Raw genomic sequence first — 17,910 nt, 5'->3', positions numbered from 1 at the left:
GTTAGTTAATTAGGTTAAATAAATATAGGCTTTGGTTATCCACACACCCTTTTCAACCTTTTCAACCAAATACCCTTTTCAACTAAATATATCGTTTGTTGTATTGCATTTTGCATATGGTTGGTGAGTCCGGGGAACAGCTTGAAGTTTGGTATGTTATGTTACTTGAAAAGGGTATGCTAGGCCCCTAGCTTGTTCTTAATGTATGTTTGTGTGTGGTAGAACATGTTAGTTCCTTGTGATTGCATCTGCATCGATTCAAGTGATTGAGAAGCAGTTAAAGAAGAGAGATTTTGTGGCGTTGTTGGTATGATGTCGGTTTCTTTTATTAGTAAATTGCTGTGAGTGTGTTTCAGAATCTTTAATGGTTTCAGGAGATCGAGGGGATACTCAATGTTGGGGAAGCAATTAGAAGCGGAAAGTATAGGTGCAAAAGCCAAGGCGTTAGAGGCTGCCTGCTTCTAACAAAACACTCGCGACATGGATATGTTGTAATATGTTATGTGCACTCTAACAAAACACTCGCGAAGGATTTAAGCTATGTCTTGTGATGTTGTCGGTTTGAATTCTGAGCCCACCCGGTTTTTGTCCCACCATGTGTTACGTGAGAGAGTTCTGCTCTTGTGGCGATACAACGAATCATAAATTTAAAAAATTTTGCACTTACACTTTGTACCCTATTTCAAGCCCAAATCAGTTTTTTTAAGATTGTCATGAATTTTAGTTTTTTTTTACAAAATCCGAGCGGTAACATGAATATACCATCAGTATCTTTTTTTATTTAGAACTTAAGCGTATGTAGTACGTATACAATAACATCATTTCATATAACTTCGACAAGTTATTTTCAGTGCTAGCTATTTATATTTTAAGTCTTAAAGCAGTTAGATATCGAATGGTTACCATAGAATGTTGGATAGGTTTAATTTTAATGATAATCTCCTATGTCAAGTGACAGCTGGCGTTATGTTGTCTTAACCGGGCTCACACTGGCTTCAGATTTTGACTTGGACATTATCTAGAATACCATTGTATTGCATTATAGATAACGCCCAAGTCAAAACTGAAACCAGTGTGAGCCCGATTAAGATAACATAATCTGGCAAGAATGAAACAAGGGCTCTCCAATTTAAGGCGTGCGGGGCGCTATTAAAAAAAGAAAGAAAACTTAATAATACCCAAGAAGAGTGGCAAAAGGTTTAGATATGTAAAACCTTCCTCTTTTTTAACCCCTTTTAACCGATATTTAAACCCTAACAAACTAAAAAAACAAAATTTCCCCCATTTTAATGTTATAAAATGGAAAGAGTTAATGAACTAGAAGAAAATGACAAAAGGGTCCATATACGAATAAAAAAAGAAAAACCTTTATGTGAAACTAGCATATAAGGGGGCTGAGGTGTATTTGGGGAAAAAAGGACAATGTTTCCCCTCACGTGAGGGGCACGCTGATGGATTTTGTGGTTAGACTTAACGAGGTTAGTTGAGTCGGGTTTAATTGCAAGTGAAATGAAACAAAATGGACGAAAATTGTAGATTTGAAACTATTGGATTAAAACAGCAGATTTTGACAAACCACAGAAACAAAAACCGCAGTTTACTCTTTGCTCTTTTCTATTTTTTAATATATATATAACTAGTTCCTTAACCAAAAATAAGGTGGTTGGTCTGAAAGTAAAATGATCATTAAATTCTAATTGTGCCCCATGTTATGGCAACAGAAATGGTTAATCAACAAAGTGGGAGCGAGTGTTTGTGAAGTTAGTTGTTGGATTGACACGGAAAGCAGATGAGTCATGATTCCGATAATCACTAGGGATATGACCATTACCATAATGATTGCTGGACACGTAGACAGGGTTTTGAGATATTGCCCAAGAGAACTAGCTGCTATCATGTACTCACGTCCCCTGTTGGTGCCTCGAAAGGAATCACAACGTTCGTGATTGTTGCTATCACAATTGTGTGGTGGATGATAGCCATAAACGGTCCGTGGAGCAGTTTTGGTCATGAGTTGAAAGCGGTGTTGAGCTAGCATTTGCTAGCATGCCATAAGTTATTACGATGGCTATGTTTTGATAGGCAAAGACTATAAATGTGACATTCGTGACAAACCGGGTACGCCTTAGTATTCACATATCAAATAAGCAATTAATCGCTTATTGCGTAATCAACGAACGAATAACCAAACGTGTCTGGTTATGATCCGGATATCCCGTCGGGCCATCTATAAGTGATATACGTATATTATAAGCCAACATATTGATATTATGGCCTTAACATACTTGTTTAACTACCCGCTATGATTTTAAACGCGAAAGATAATTATAAAACAAGCATTGTATCATCCGTTAAGCCAAAAAAGACTTACAAAACAATTATTTGGGATGTTTTAAGACATCCGTAAAAATATTTTCGATTTTTACAAACAAATAGCGTGTTTTCTAAATTTACAAAAAATTGGCCGAAAAACACTCGTTTTCGCGCTGTTTGTCGTACCCGATATATTTTTCTTGCCAAAAACCGAACCCGAAATAAATTTGGACTCGGGATTTAACGTTAGGGCATGCAAAATGAGGCAATTGGGCCAAAAATTGGTCCCAAAAGGGGCCCAACACATCTCGGCCGCCAACTTTGAAATAACACCCCCTGATGTTTTCTTTATATTTAAGTTAATACAGGAGATATTTTGTGCTTTCTTCAACCAAATCAGAAGAGTACTTTTGATACTTCATCACAAACTCAAACCCTAAGGTAATTCATTAATTTTGATCATTAAACCTTAGTTTAAACATGGTTTTCTTACATAAAATTGAACCTTGATTACTAAAAACCAACCCTAATCATGCAAAAACCCTAAAAATTGTTCAAAAATATATTTTGATCATACACATGGTTAGGAATCTGATTTGATAAGTTTTTGTTGGTCATAAACACGGATTAGAGGGTTTAAATCGCGTTTTTACAATTCAAAAGTTCGGTTTAAAACCATAACCGAAACCCTATGTTTCAAGGCTGGAATTTTGATGATACATGCTTGTTTTTGTGATATAGGACCTATAGTGACATTAACTAAAAGGACGAGAACCTGGAAAAGTGAGAAAAAGAGTTGAAACGATCGAAAACCGCAAATGTATTACCGAAATACTCGTTTAGGGGCTGCTAGGATTCGATTGTGACATGCTTGGTGTTAGACTATGAAAATTTATAGGGACATCAGGGACCATATGAATGAGTCCCTGTCCAAATTTGGTAATTTTTAGACCATCCGAGAATATTTGGCGAATTTATTACCATTTAGGGATGTTTATTTGGTAAAAATACTTAAACTACTTGAAAAATTATGAAATTTTTTGAAGAACCCCAGGTATGGTATAATATGATCACATATAAAATTTGGAGTCAATTGGAGAACCCTAACTATACTTTCTGGATTCGCGTTTATTCAAGTTTTTATAGTTGTTTTTGGCTCAAAAAGGTCAGTTGGCAAGATTGTTAGGTTCTGGGAATTTTACATTCTATTTTTGGAGTTATTTGAATCACTTAGTAAATTTATCGGATTTTTCAGAAATCGTTTGGTATAAACGGACGATTTACTGGTTAAAAATAGCATATAAAATGAATTTTTATAAATTATTAAATCAGCAAATAATTCCAGAAATATTTTTATAAAAATATAGATATTTTAATTAGTGAGTGTATAAATTTTTGTAATTTAACGATAAATGGATAATTAGTTGTGCTAATTTAAAAGTTAAACAAATTCAATTATGATAAAAACGACGAGTTTGTGATTAACGAACCTGTTGGAATATCAGAACATTAAAAGCGATTAAAAATCATAATTTTGGGTTAATTAAGTAAAATGAACTTTTTGTGAGAAATCCGGACAATTCTGATGGATTGTGCATGTTTTTCTCCAAATCAGACTAAATACACGGAAATGAGCCCCGTAGTGAATCCAGATATCTAATATATGATTTCTCTTTATAACTTTAATCATTTTATTAACCAACACGTTTGCCCGAGTTTATACGGTCATACCTGTTTTCTAAACGCACAAACGATCAACTTGATCCAACAGGTGAAACGGAGAAACTGAGCCAAATTCAGTTTTAATTTTTAAACATTAGACATTGAACAACGCCACAATTTGAGCCTATTGACATGTTCTGGGTGTGACAGTCATACCCAGGCTAGATATACAACCCAGTTTAGTATGGAGATTATAGTAATATTAAAATATTAATATTATTATAATTATTGATTATAGGGACTAAGTGATAACGATTAAGACGAACCAAGAGCTGATACAGTACTGAATATCTACTAAACCGTGAGTTTCATGACCCCTCTTTTTAAACGGTTTTACGAGTTTTTGGGGTGTGAAAAACATGTTTGATTACATATACATGCCTGTAACATGTGATGATGTGAATTATGTAAGTGCTAACACATGAAAGTCCCCACTAACACAATGATTAACTTCGAGCCGGTGGCTTGTGAATAGTACTATTGGTTTGACAAACCCAAACGGAGACAGCAAGGTTTGCTGAGACTTTACCCCGTTTGCACATGACCATGATTATACAAACAAGCTATGTAGTGTTAGACATGGCTACTTGGGGCATGTTGTGGGCAGAAAGGGGGTCACAGTGGTTGATTGTGTGTGGGAAATGGAGGCACGCAGCACGAACGAACAGTTAAGGCTTCACTGTAGCTTAGCATAATTACATCACATATTTACATGCGTATATACAAACTATGACCCGTGATTACGCATTACTGATTTCTTGAAACTCGTGAAACTCACCAACTATGTTTGTAGTTGACCCGTTTTAACATGCTTTTCAGGTGTACCGGATTTGGATTAGAAAGCTGATGTGCTATGTGTTTGACTTGCGATCAATACTGGGTAAATTGATGCAAGTATGCTAATAAGAAGTAAAGCAGCTTAACGGGTTGGTTTTGATTTGTATCACCTAGTTTGTAAAAGAAGTTAGAACGATATAAAATATTGTAAATTAGTTTGTATTGTTCTTTATAAACAATGTGGTTGATACTAGAGGTGTCTGTCACTTCCGCAATTTGCTAGTCGGGGTGTGACAATAAAGTTCGATCACTAAACGTTATAGTAGATGATCATGCAAGAATGATGGACTTGAGGCTACTGTATTCCTCACGAAGCCTTGTGACAATAATCAAAAGCTAGAACCATGTCTTTTTCTTTGTAGATCACCAATGACTGCAAATGATATGTACATAACTTAAGTAAGTGTGTGTGTTGTGGTGCTCCAACAGGGACGCTAGTTCTTCAGCCACCGACATCGTGGTCATGCACACCACAACAGGGTGGTGTGAGTGGGGGCGCTAGCGCCTAGCATGGGCATGATAGCGTGAGGAATGTGCTGACATTTGACCGATATTCTCGATATAAGTGTTTTATGTCTTATTTATCAATTTTTAGTGTTTAATGTTAGTGTTTGAAGTCTTAATCAGTTCATACTTGCTATGCTTGTTAGTGTTCTTCAAGTTGCAAAATGTTAATTTGTTAGTAGTAGTAGATTATGCTGAATTATAGTGTTAAATTCCTATATATATAAGATCATGATCACGTGAGAACTATTTGAAATTTGAGAACCATAAGAATCATTTTGGACCACAAAAAACCCAAAAAAAAAATCATAACAAAAAAAAACACAAAAATAAAAAAAGTAAAAAAAACCAAAATTCTTATTTATCTTCCCGGTTTCATAAAAAAAATTCTCGTTTTAGCTAAATTATACATATATGTATAATATGTACATATATATACACATGTTTTTTTATACACATATGCATAATTTAAGGTAACTGATAAGGTACATATGTGTACATTACGTAACCAGAGATTAAATGAAATTTTACAAATGTGTGTAATACGAATTTTTTTATGAAACCGGAATGAAATATAAGAATTTTGGTTTTTTTAATTTTCGTATATTTTTGTTTTATAATTTTTTGAATATTTTTTTAAAGGTTCTTTTTAGTGGTCCAAAATGATTCTCAAAGTTCTCAATTTGCAAAGGGTTCTCTTAAGATCCTTACAATACACACACACACACACACACACACACACACATATCTTACATCTTACAATACTAATAAAAGAAAATGTTGAAGCTTAGGTGCCAAACCCACATTTCACCTAATTTCTAATCTCTCATCTAATTCATTCTAGCTATTCATAGGTCATGAGTCAAAATCATTTTGTCAAGTGGGTTATAACATAGTGTGGATTATATTCATTATTGAATCAAGTGTCGTTTTCATACCTAAGGTTTGACCAACTACACAACTTTAGTACTTTTTTTTAAATTTCTTGCAAATCAACACTTGGTGTTTCCAAAATAATGTTATTTTAGTACTTTTCGTTAACCATGTTTGTTTTTTCCATTAAGTCTACGTTAAATTAATTCACAAGTATTTGAGATTTGAGAATCAAACTAAAATAACAAACCTTATTTATCTTTATCATTTGATAAAACCCGTGTAATACACGGGTTCAAAAGCTAGTATATATATATATTATGAATTTTACATGATATTAAAATTACAGATATCCCGCCGTGATAACCGATATATCAAATATCGGTTCTTGACTGATATTCGTTATTTTTCCTGCATTAACTGCTTAGATGATAATCACGCATTGGATATCCATGTAGATATTTACATAATCTACCCTATACTATGATTTAACAACAATGTGATCTAATAGATGGTGAGTCGATATGCATTGAAGGAGGAGATCATTCAAGAGTTAAAAGGTTATGGTTGAGATAAGTATTAGTATTAGTTTATTAATTATTATATTAATTGGTTAAGAGTTATACGTAGTTGGTGTTCAATTCACTTGACCGGTGCCAAATTATTGAAATACACTTGTAGCAAGCAATGGCACAAAAAAGCTATATAAATATTACTGGCAAATACTGGTATTTTTGAACCGCTTTTGAATGAAAAATTCGGTCTTTCAACAAAGATTATATACCTGGGAACATGTGCATAAAAACCGTGGTTTTTGATAATCTAAACCATCTAAGCTCAGGCTTAAGTCTGGGACTAAGAAGATCGAAGAAACCAAAGGAAACGTAAGTTTTGGTGTTAATTAATGACAATGACATGCCAGGCAAGCCCTAAAGTTCCCCCAAACTCTTCAATAGAATCATGTAAGCCAACCTTCCAATGAAGTGTTTGAAGGAACTTCAGGACTAACTTGACCCACTCTGTCTCTATCTTTTCATCACAATCAATAACAAGAATTAGATGGCGGCCGAGCCTTGAATAGCCTCCAAGCCGGCATCACAACTAGGTTGTATTATATATATATATATATAGAAAGAGAGAGAGAGAGGGGGGGGGGGGGGAGGGAGGAAGGGAGGGGAGAAGGGGGGTGGGGAAGGGCTAGATAATAATAGTGGAAATGTTTTAGACAATCATATGATTCATATATAGTTAGCCGTCTCCAATAATTCTATTTTCAAATATACATGAAAAAGAAATAGTTTTTTTTAGTGATATTATACCTTTTTTTTTTTACCTCAAACTCTACACTTCAAAGACCAGGAACATCTGTTTTTAACTTACTTGGGTTCTACTAGAGACACTCTTTATATGCCCTGTATAAGATTATATGGAGGCCTATACGTCCTATAAGTGTGTATAGAAGGGTGTTTGGTGTCCCTATAAAACCCCTTCTTTAATGTTTACTTAAATAAATTAAATTGGATTTTCTCTCATGGGAACTTGTGAATCTTGAACCTAGTCTCATGTGTGTATAAAATGCACAAGAATATTAAAAAGTCCCAGATCAGGAATGTACGTTATGTATAGCAAGCAACTTCTTTATCCAGCTTCTCTGCTAAACCATGTGCTAAAAAGTACATTTGTTGGTCTATGATCGATGTTGAATTTACCCAATATCCCAACCACATTCATGGCCAACAAAAAGACATTATCGCTTTACTTTATGTAATAACATATGTTACGTTACAATGTACATATATAGGAGCATCCCCGATAACAAATTTTTAAAGGGTGTTTTTGGGTGTTTGTCCACCTCACCCATTTTTATCTGTCGTGGGTGTGATTTTTGTCATCCTTATGTTTTTCTACAAGAACAACCAAAAACACAACTTTTTGCATGTGGTGGGTCAGGTGGGTGAGGGTTGGGTCTTGAATAAAAAAATAATTGTAAAATATGATGATGATGTGATAATGTTTTTAGGGTTTCTTATTGGGTGGGTTTTGAGTGCTTTAAAGAATGATTTTTTTATGGTATGACAGTTAATAGATATGTTTTTTTAGTGTTTTTCGAAGTTTTTATTGTGGATGCTCTATCAATAATTATGTGACTAAAATATTGTACTCTTATAACTTGGATGCATTATACCTTTGCATGGAGGTTTTATTAGCTACAAATTAAAATATTATCATTATAGATTGAAAACGAAGGCTGGCTAGAATCCTTTGATTTAACTCAGTAATTATATGCTCATCTACCAAGTTCAAGTTTCATGCATGTACTAAGGATTTAATACAAAATTATAAATATTACTGAGGTCTCAAAAATTAGATATGATACTAGTATTTGATCCCCTGCCTTGTGGGGATGTGTAAAATTGTTTATTCACACGTCCACTTTACTCAAAAACATGAAGGCGTCACCAGCACCATCGTCCTCGGTCATCATCCCCTCTCGTGCGGCAAGTAATTTCATTAACTATTAAGAAACCCGAATGAAAAGTAAACGTAAAACGTTGTATTGTACACGATGTGTCATAATAACATAAAAAAAATAAGTGCAACACGACATTTTTTAGAGACGGCGAACCAACATAAAAAACAATTTGAAAGAATATAAAAAAAAACTAAATTTATTATAGTTTATAGATTATAGTAACTCTTATAATGTTCAAGGACAACAACGTGATTTTGATTAAAACTAATAGGGGTTATTTGAACATTTGTATAACACAAAAAACACAACCTATCAAAGGGTTGAATTTGAGACCTACAACTTCACACCCAACCAAACTTACCACTACAATAACCAAATTCTTTGATAAAAGCTCATTTGTGTTTCTATATATACTAAAATCACTTGTATTGAAAAAAAATAATAATTAAAGTTAGTGGAGATAATGATATACAAAAATTGAAGCAAACGCTACAACACTATGATACACAACTCTCTCAAAATTGTATATATATAAATTACCAACTTCTTTTACAAATTAAAAGTGAAAAATAAAGACTAAAAGGTCCATACTTGTTAATAACAACCTTTTTATTTCTGTACTGATACAAATTAAATAAATTAACATGTTCAAATGATATAATTTTACCAATCGATCAAACTAATTAGGGCATATATTATATAGGGTAAATGTTGAAATGCAAAAGGTTAGAAATATGAGAAATGTGAGAAGGATTTGTTGCCTTTAGATGGTTGAGATTAAAAATACCTCTTAAAAAATAATAAAAAATGATAAAAAAATCATAACTCAAATACAAATAAAAACTCAAAAAGTAAAAAAAAAAATGTATTTCTATATATTATCCTCTTAAAAAAAATTCATCTCGAAAAATGTTGGTTTAGCTTTAGGATTTATTTTAGTTTTTACAACTAGGCTTTTATATTCATTTTAGTTTTGTTCCTTCTTTTTTGGGGGACGGGGGTGAGGTTTTTGGCTAAAACAGCTCTCCATCAACTTGATATCAACCATATAAAGAAACAAATCGTTCTTATTCTTTTTATTTTTATTATGACACTTTGTAGGACAATTCAACTTATTATACGGTGCGCTAACACCCATGACGAAAAGGCCCCCAACACCAAAACATATATGGGCGATTGTTTTGGGTGGCAATGTGAAGCGAGCACCGAACATGAAGGGAGAAGAGTTGTGCAATTAATTGTTTGGGTCAATCAAATGCAATACCATTTTCACCTACACAACAATAATATGATTGTTGTTCACTTTTTTATGGTACATGCTATTAAAAGTGAAAAATGTTTGTAATTTCCAGAAGTTAATATAATAATATTTTTGGAACACGTTTCCAGCATTACCTAACAACTGGTTTTGCATACCAAAAATCTATTAACCATTTTGTCTTGTCTTTTGGTTAGGGGGCAATCGTGACCCAAGCTCTCTCATGTGGGTTAGTTGGGGCTTCTTTTTTAAAACCATGTAGGTTGGTTTGAATAATATATTTCACTGAAAAAGTTAAAGTGGCCGTTTAAAAATACTTTTTACTGAGAATAATAAACCACGTGTCAATCAACGACTCATCGCCGATCGTTGACGAAGGTCGTGAACTCCCCCCACAATTCAGGTATCGATTCAGCAAGTCTGGTAATTTTTCATAAACATTAATCGAAAGACATTTGTGTTAGCGCTTGATGTGTTATTAGGTCTTTGATAGGGACCAATTGCATGTATTCATTTTAGGTTATGATTGAAAACTCACAATTGAAAATTGAACGTGTTTTATGTAAATTTTGATTCAGTCTCGTATCTATGTTATAAATTGTAATCGTGTAACCATACCTGCACATGTGTAAGCATACGCATCAGATGTGCAACCGGTACCTATTTCGGGGTTCCATCCCCTTAATTGCCTTATTCTAGCTTTTATGTGGCGCGCACAACCAGTGTGTAACCGACGCTTGTTACTCACTTACTCGTGAGTTATGTATCAAGCTCCATGTTAAACGCGTACTGGGGCCGGTATTTTGCTTGAATTCGTGAAGTAAAGTTCTCCCAAAGATGTTATGCATTGATTTTGTTCATCTATTAGGTGATGGAAGTTGACGCATAAAGAAAATTGAGATTCAACCCAAAAGCTTCTCAACCATATTCCCAAAAATCAAGTAGTGGCAATATATACATTGCCATTTAATTAACACATACTATTGTCGTCATTTAAATGTATATCTATGAATTTTAAAAACACGGAAAGATATAGATAAAGGGGATATCGATCAGACTTGGCATTTCTGGACTATATATAAACTTGGTAACATTCTGATTTATAGTACGTAATTACTAGAAACTAACAACTAACATAATATCATTACAAATTAAAATTACATATAAAATTCATTAGCTAGCTACCAATTAATATATATATATATATATACACTACGTACTTTACCAGATCGAAAAGAAGATAGTTAATTAATTAGCAAGGTCTGTTGGGCCTGCAGCGGAGGGCTCCCGCGTAACGAGTGAGCAGACCGACGGCCGCACCATGTTTTGCTTGGACCATATGCTTTTTGAGTTCGTGAGCAATGTCTGAGTGATCTCCGGATGCTACGAAGAAGGCCCCGTTAAGGAAAAGGTCATTGACGGTCCTCCATCGCCAGTGCCTCCAGACTTTGCGATGAAAGTGATCCCGATGGGTGACCTCCTTTGCGTGGACGTTGTCCGGAGCCCTGAATCGGTTGCCTTGGCTGATGATGGTCGGGTTCATGCTCCCCCCGATAGCATACATTTCCCATTTGTTGTAGTCGTTGTTGACGACGTGGAAGAACCCCCAGCGGCATGCAGGCATCCTCTGCACCAGCCCCTTCCCAAACCGGTTGAAGGCGATGGTCACCTGCATGATCTCGTCTCCATGGAAGCTGTTGCTGGCGCCCAGCAGCATGACGTCGTTGTGGTGGTTGAACTTGCAGTTGGAGATGGTCACGGCGGTGCTGGCCATGATGGCGTCGATGAGGCCGTCCGAGCAGTGGTCCAGAGACACGTGGTCCACCCACACCTTGCTAGCGCCAAAGATGGAGATGCCGTCCCCATCGCTGACGGTTCTGAAGCCGTAGTGGTCGGTGGAGTCCCTGATCATCCCCCCGGGCTTGGAAACAATGTGGTGGATGCGGATGCCATGGATGATGACGTTGTGAACGAACTGGACGGTGAGGCCCGCCCCATGCGCGATGTGGACGTTCACCCCTCTCCCGTCAATCGTCTTGTCGTCGTTGACGATGAGCTCTTGCTGTAGGGTGATGACCATGGACCTAGCGAAGATGATCCAGAGGGGCCTCCTCTGGATGACTCCCCAGCGGAGGGTGCCTTTCTTGGGATTCAGCAGGTCATCGTCCGAGGAGTCTGTCACCACGTAGGTATCGCCGCCCATACCACCCGTCGTGCGCTCTCCAAACCCACGAGCACATTCACCTAATGCTTGCCGATTCTTGGCCCAGTCCTTGTTGCACCTCCAACATCTGTCTATTGGGTTGGTAGCCATGCATGACTTCCTCCTACCGCCATTTAAATTTAGCCTCCTTCTCCAGCTCTTCTTCGTCGAATTATAATTATTATTGTTTGTCTCTGCATCGAAAGACCTGATCGATCAACAAACCACGTACCTTAATATTAACATAATATAATATAATTATATACAAATTACGCATGACTCACTTACTCTTGGATTTGCTTATTGAAATTAAGGATGGCCAATTCAGGGTTTGGATTATATGCTCTTAAAGCGGCCTTGGTGGCATTGTGAGCGCGCTCTTCTACGAAGGCGTCTGGATGACCTGTGTATTCTCTCATTGTCCCGGCTAAGGCATGATCATGACTCCCGACGACTATGATGACCGCAAAGGCCATTAATGCCGAAAAAGACATTCGAATTACTCTATGGAAATGGAAATGGAATCGGAATGATCATAAGGGAACCACTAGTGGGTTGATAATTAATTAACCTAACCTAGCTAACCTAACCACAGTGATTCACCTTCATCATCTCCGTCTTTTAAAAATTTCCTCCCTTGAAAACTAATTAAAATGTTTGTTATATATGCGGACTACCACAAATTATGTATATCATCAACATGCATGCCAACAGAAATATTGTATGGTCAAACTCATCTACTATAATTAGAACTATTAATGTACATTCATATCCGATAATTGATTGATAATAATTTTCAATTGAAAATTTATGTAATTAATATATTATACTATACGAACGGATTGTTCCTGATAAATGATCGAGACGGGTGTAGTATAATTAAACAACCGATCAAACATATAATATAAAGATAAGATAAAGGGTAAACGATCTCGTAATCGGTACAAAAGATTAACATATTAAAATGGACCGATCCCACCCGAGGTGAGCTCCCCCTGGGTGGTTGTTTTACACCATCAAAAACACACACATACATAATGTTGGTTATTTTAGTGTTATTGGATTAACTTGTCGATCGAGGAAATAACGTTAAAGATTAAACGAATTAGGTGACGCGGGAGTGCGTGCTCGATTTAACTCTAAAATGTTATTTGGGCTTTATAATTATATTTGGGCTTATGTATAATGTAAAGTGGGCTTCTAATTATTGATTTGGGCTCATATGGGTTTTTAGTTTAAAACAAACTGATGTTATAATCCCATGGATTTACATATATTTTTGTTTAGATCTTGATCGATAGAGATAGAAGAGAACAACGGTTACAGGGTTCTCTGGTTCTTCATCCATATGCATGGAACAATCAAAATTCTATTCCATGTGCAGAAATTCTCTGTCTTATCCGATAAATCATTGTGTGTAACCCACAAATAGGTTTATCTGATTGTGATTATACGATTCAGAGAATAATCCAGGTTGCAATTTCTTCATATACAATGACATACAAGATTACCAGGCTTGTTTATTTGTTTAATTGATTGATTTTGGGTTATAGACTACCCAAAATATACAACACATAAGACAACATGTAACATATATATAGCAAAAAACAATATTCTTTCTAGAAGTCTTTTCCCCATTGAAGCTAAGCGTGTGCACTTAAGCTCTCGCCTCGGATCCGGATTACTCACTGACTTTAATAATCGCTTGACCAAAATATATTTAATGACATTCGCCACATTGAGATCGCAAGTCACAATTATCAATTGTTTAATCGTGTCACACATCTTCACGAATCACCCACTAAACCGAAGCCTCTTTGTTTCAATTCACCCCCTCAAGGTACGACCCATCTAATTTCATTCATGAAGGAGTTGTCGCTTTTTTTACCATTCTCTCGGATTTTAAGCTATATAGGCATGAGAGGAGCTCGAATATCCACAAATCAATTTTGAATTACCGGATTCAACGATCGAATGACAAAACTCATTATTTCCTTTTCAAATCCAAATCCAATTTGTTCGAAGTTCACCGCATGGATACAACTTCTCGAACGTCTTGAAAAAAATATAAATAATAAGTTTTGAACACTCGGTCAAACTATGACAAAAACCCGCCCAATTTTTGACTTTCGTTGGTCAACCCGAAAAATAAGTCAAGAAAAAAATAAACATTCTTCATAATCAGCCTAAAATAATATAATCCAAACTGCCCAAAACATTTAGCAAAAGGCTGGCCCATTTCTTGATCGTTATAAATAGACCATACATATCATTGGGAAGGACCGACATCCCAGTTTCATTTTACCATTTTAGATTAGGGCATTAAAAAAACAGCCGCCAACACAACAAATCAATCAGTGACCTTCCGTCGGAGCTCCGGCACCCAATTCCGGCAACCATCGTCACCGGCCTCCCATATGCCGGACACAGTCCTCCGACCAGCCACCCTCCAAATGTCTCCGCCTCACTCCATCATCACCAAGCGCCAACCTTCATCATACCCGCCACCACCTCTATAATCATGGAAGATATCAGGTTCTTGAATCGACTCAAAAATTGATGAAAAACTTGATCTATGATCTGTGCTTGTAGAAGGGAAACGATAATCGAGCATCATCTTTCCCAAACAACATGTTTTAATAATTAATTTGAGCCTTAACCACAAAATAAAAAGATCTATCCTATTGTAGATGAGCAGATCTTAAAATCAAAGTTATAATCATTTAATTGGGCAAAGAAATGGCCTGATATGGATGATTAGGAGCAAACCGAACATCATAGTACCAGAACCGATCATCAAAACACATGAAGTAGACTCGAACTTCATGGAACAATATCTTTACCTTGAAGAACACGAACATAATCTTAGATCTGCAATTATTCCATGAAAACTTGATGAAACCGAATAAACCTAGTTCAGAGGTGCTCGGAATTCACTCACTATCTGTCACACCCCCACCAACGGCGGAAATGCGGGGGCGTGATGACGTCATGGATCATAGTCACTGTTTATAGACTATACGATAAATATTTCATCAAAATGCCTCTACATATGTGTGACTCCATATGCGTTTCCAATGCTTCAATTACTTAAGAATGCACGCATAAAAACGTCAACAAAAATTGTTGGTGAGCTTCACATGTTTATATGACATCTAAAAATATGTGTTTCTTGGACAACGACTCAACCAATTTCTCAGGCAGTTACCACGAGCTCTATGATCAAGACCTAACAACGTTTCTATGAGCTCCCCTCTTGATGTTCTAATGCGAAAACATCGAAGTCATCTGTTGGAAAAATATCACCCGCTAAACATCCAATCTTAGTTAGTGTGACTAACCATGGGTGGGGTGTGTTAATCCCGAATAGTACTATTCACATTGGCCACGTCTACAATAGTTAATGATCATAGATTCTAGAGAACTTTGTAGGGGTGTGCACATTTCGGGTTGCACCGAAAATACCCGAAACCCGATCCTAAAAGAGACCTTAACCGAACCCAATCTATGTATGTCGGTCCTTGTTCGGTTCCTAGCTCATTAAGTTATCGGTTTCGGTCTCGGTTCCGGTCTTTGAATGGAAAAAACCAAGGTGGCCCGAACAGGCCGAGAAACCCATGAAAGTTCAGTTTTGGACGAAAGTAGGTGATGCTAGACTATCGGTATCTAGTAAAAAATAATTAAATCAGTGTTCCTAATCACCTAAGCGAGCTAGGGTAAGTAGGGTGTCGAACCACGAGGAGTATGTGGTCAGTGTGCAGTGAAACTGATTCCTAACATTATGAAGTGATTCAATTAACAAAGTGCTGATCACACTAGCAAATAGTTTGGTTTTATAAGAAACGAACAATTATTTAAGTATTCAATCAATTAACAACGCAAATCACACCCGGGAATTCAAGTAAGCAAACTAACAACAAACTCATGCACATAACAGATAAACTATCCCGTGTCAACTACAGACTGACTAACCGGTTAAACCTTAGGCATCCACGCTCGCTAACACATGACACTGGTTATCAAACGGTCCCTGCCAGTGTGACTCAACTAAGGGAAAACGTATGCTTTCTCACAATTAACAGGTCAAAACAATCCTATAAGCAATTATCATAGCAACTGGCACACTAATCGTTCTGATCGAAATAAACCTAAACTGACGTTGTGTACAATAATACTAGACATCAATACTCATAGATTAACATCAAGATAATTACAATCAATCGTTCTAGTACATGAGAAAATAACTGTTAAATACAATACTCTACATCCCGGGTATGACTCGAAGGGTCTAGCCGCGTCTCGGCATCTCTCGGTCTTCGATTCTGATGATTTGGATCATATCTATGGCCTTGAGATCAATGGGAATGAAGGTTTTCTCCTTTTGATGCCCTAGAAACTGCCTGGAACTGAATGGCATCCATTAGGGTCGTCAAAACATGTTTTAAACAAAAACCCTAACTTTCCCGTCTATGGGAATCATCGCGCCTTCCTAGGCCATCGCACTACGCGATGGTCCAAGATAACTTTATATTTGGATTCCTTTCGTCGAGAAACCCAAAATTCATATATTATGGGTCCCGTAACTCATTTTCTACCTCAAGATATGCTCGTTTTACTTCCTGGTCGCTTTTTGTGAACCCATCTTGTTCAGTTTTAGCATCGGCTTTAGGTTTCTCATCCAAACTCCCGAATCCTTCTAACACTTCTTAAGACTTCAATTTATGCTCCGGTCTTCCCGAGATATCATTCCATGCTCGTACAAGTCTCCAATTTAGCATCTTTAACGATCAATGACCTGAAATACAAAAGCACGTATGAAGTACCAAAATTCTAACAATATACTAAACAAAACTATATAATTAACACACTAATATATATACAAAATACCCGAACATCACATCCCCACACTTATCTTTTGCTTGCTCTCAAGCAAAACTCTAAAGCAAACATTAACCGCCATCATAGGTCAATCAATTATCACCATTAATACTAGCAAGGTTTAAGGTCATACCCAGTTTCCTAGACTGACACTTTCTAGATTGACAACCCACAAATAAAGTTAATGCTACAATAAAACTATATAACTGCCCAGACAAGTGTACTTTGTTTCCGGTTAGGGCATACATGTTCATACCCCTCACATTATCAACACTCCTCTCGGTTTAATATCTGGACTAGCAAAAGATATGCCAGTATATGTCTCTGCCATCAAAATACCTAATATGAGTTACAACTTAATACATTTGCAGGTCAGTCTTATCTCCACCCATTAACCACCGGTTGCATAAAGACTCGGACTAAGGTTTTGCTGAGGCTTAGGTTCGGGAGCGGATTGGGCTTATTTAGTGACTCAGGTGGATGAAACCCAGTTAAACAACCCAATATACAGACTCACAAATACAAACAAACTATTTACATACTTAACTGCTATTTACAACTGGAATACTAAACTGATAACTTCTTTTTGTCTTTTTTTTTTTGATTTTTCAATTTTTTTTGACATCAATAACTGATAATTACAACTCTGAACTTCACAACTTTACAACTCGTCTGACTAAGTACAACTCGATATATATACGACACGACAGCGAACTGGATTTCATCACACGGGTTAAAATAAAATAAAGGCCAAGGCTGCAATGGTATGTAATGTTCAGTTTAGCAAATGAAAAGGGAATATGGTCCAAATGTGCTCCTAAGGGATAATGTCGGGTAAGGAATTTATTT

At 36.3% G+C, this 17,910-nt stretch overlaps 1 pseudogene; it reads right to left on the bottom strand.

Moving 5' to 3' along the window:
- Window positions 1-11,232: 11,232 nt before the first annotated feature.
- On the bottom strand, window positions 11,233-12,659 carry LOC143541533 (pectate lyase pseudogene; annotated as a pseudogene).
- Between the last annotated feature and the right edge of the window lie 5,251 nt (window positions 12,660-17,910).

Source organism: Bidens hawaiensis, unplaced genomic scaffold, assembly GCF_021521415.1.
Source record: "Bidens hawaiensis isolate Kalapana, Puna unplaced genomic scaffold, B.hawaiensis_p1.1 tig00012610_1, whole genome shotgun sequence".
Taxonomy (NCBI): Eukaryota; Viridiplantae; Streptophyta; class Magnoliopsida; order Asterales; family Asteraceae; genus Bidens; species Bidens hawaiensis.
This window is presented reverse-complemented; position numbering and strand designations above follow the sequence as displayed.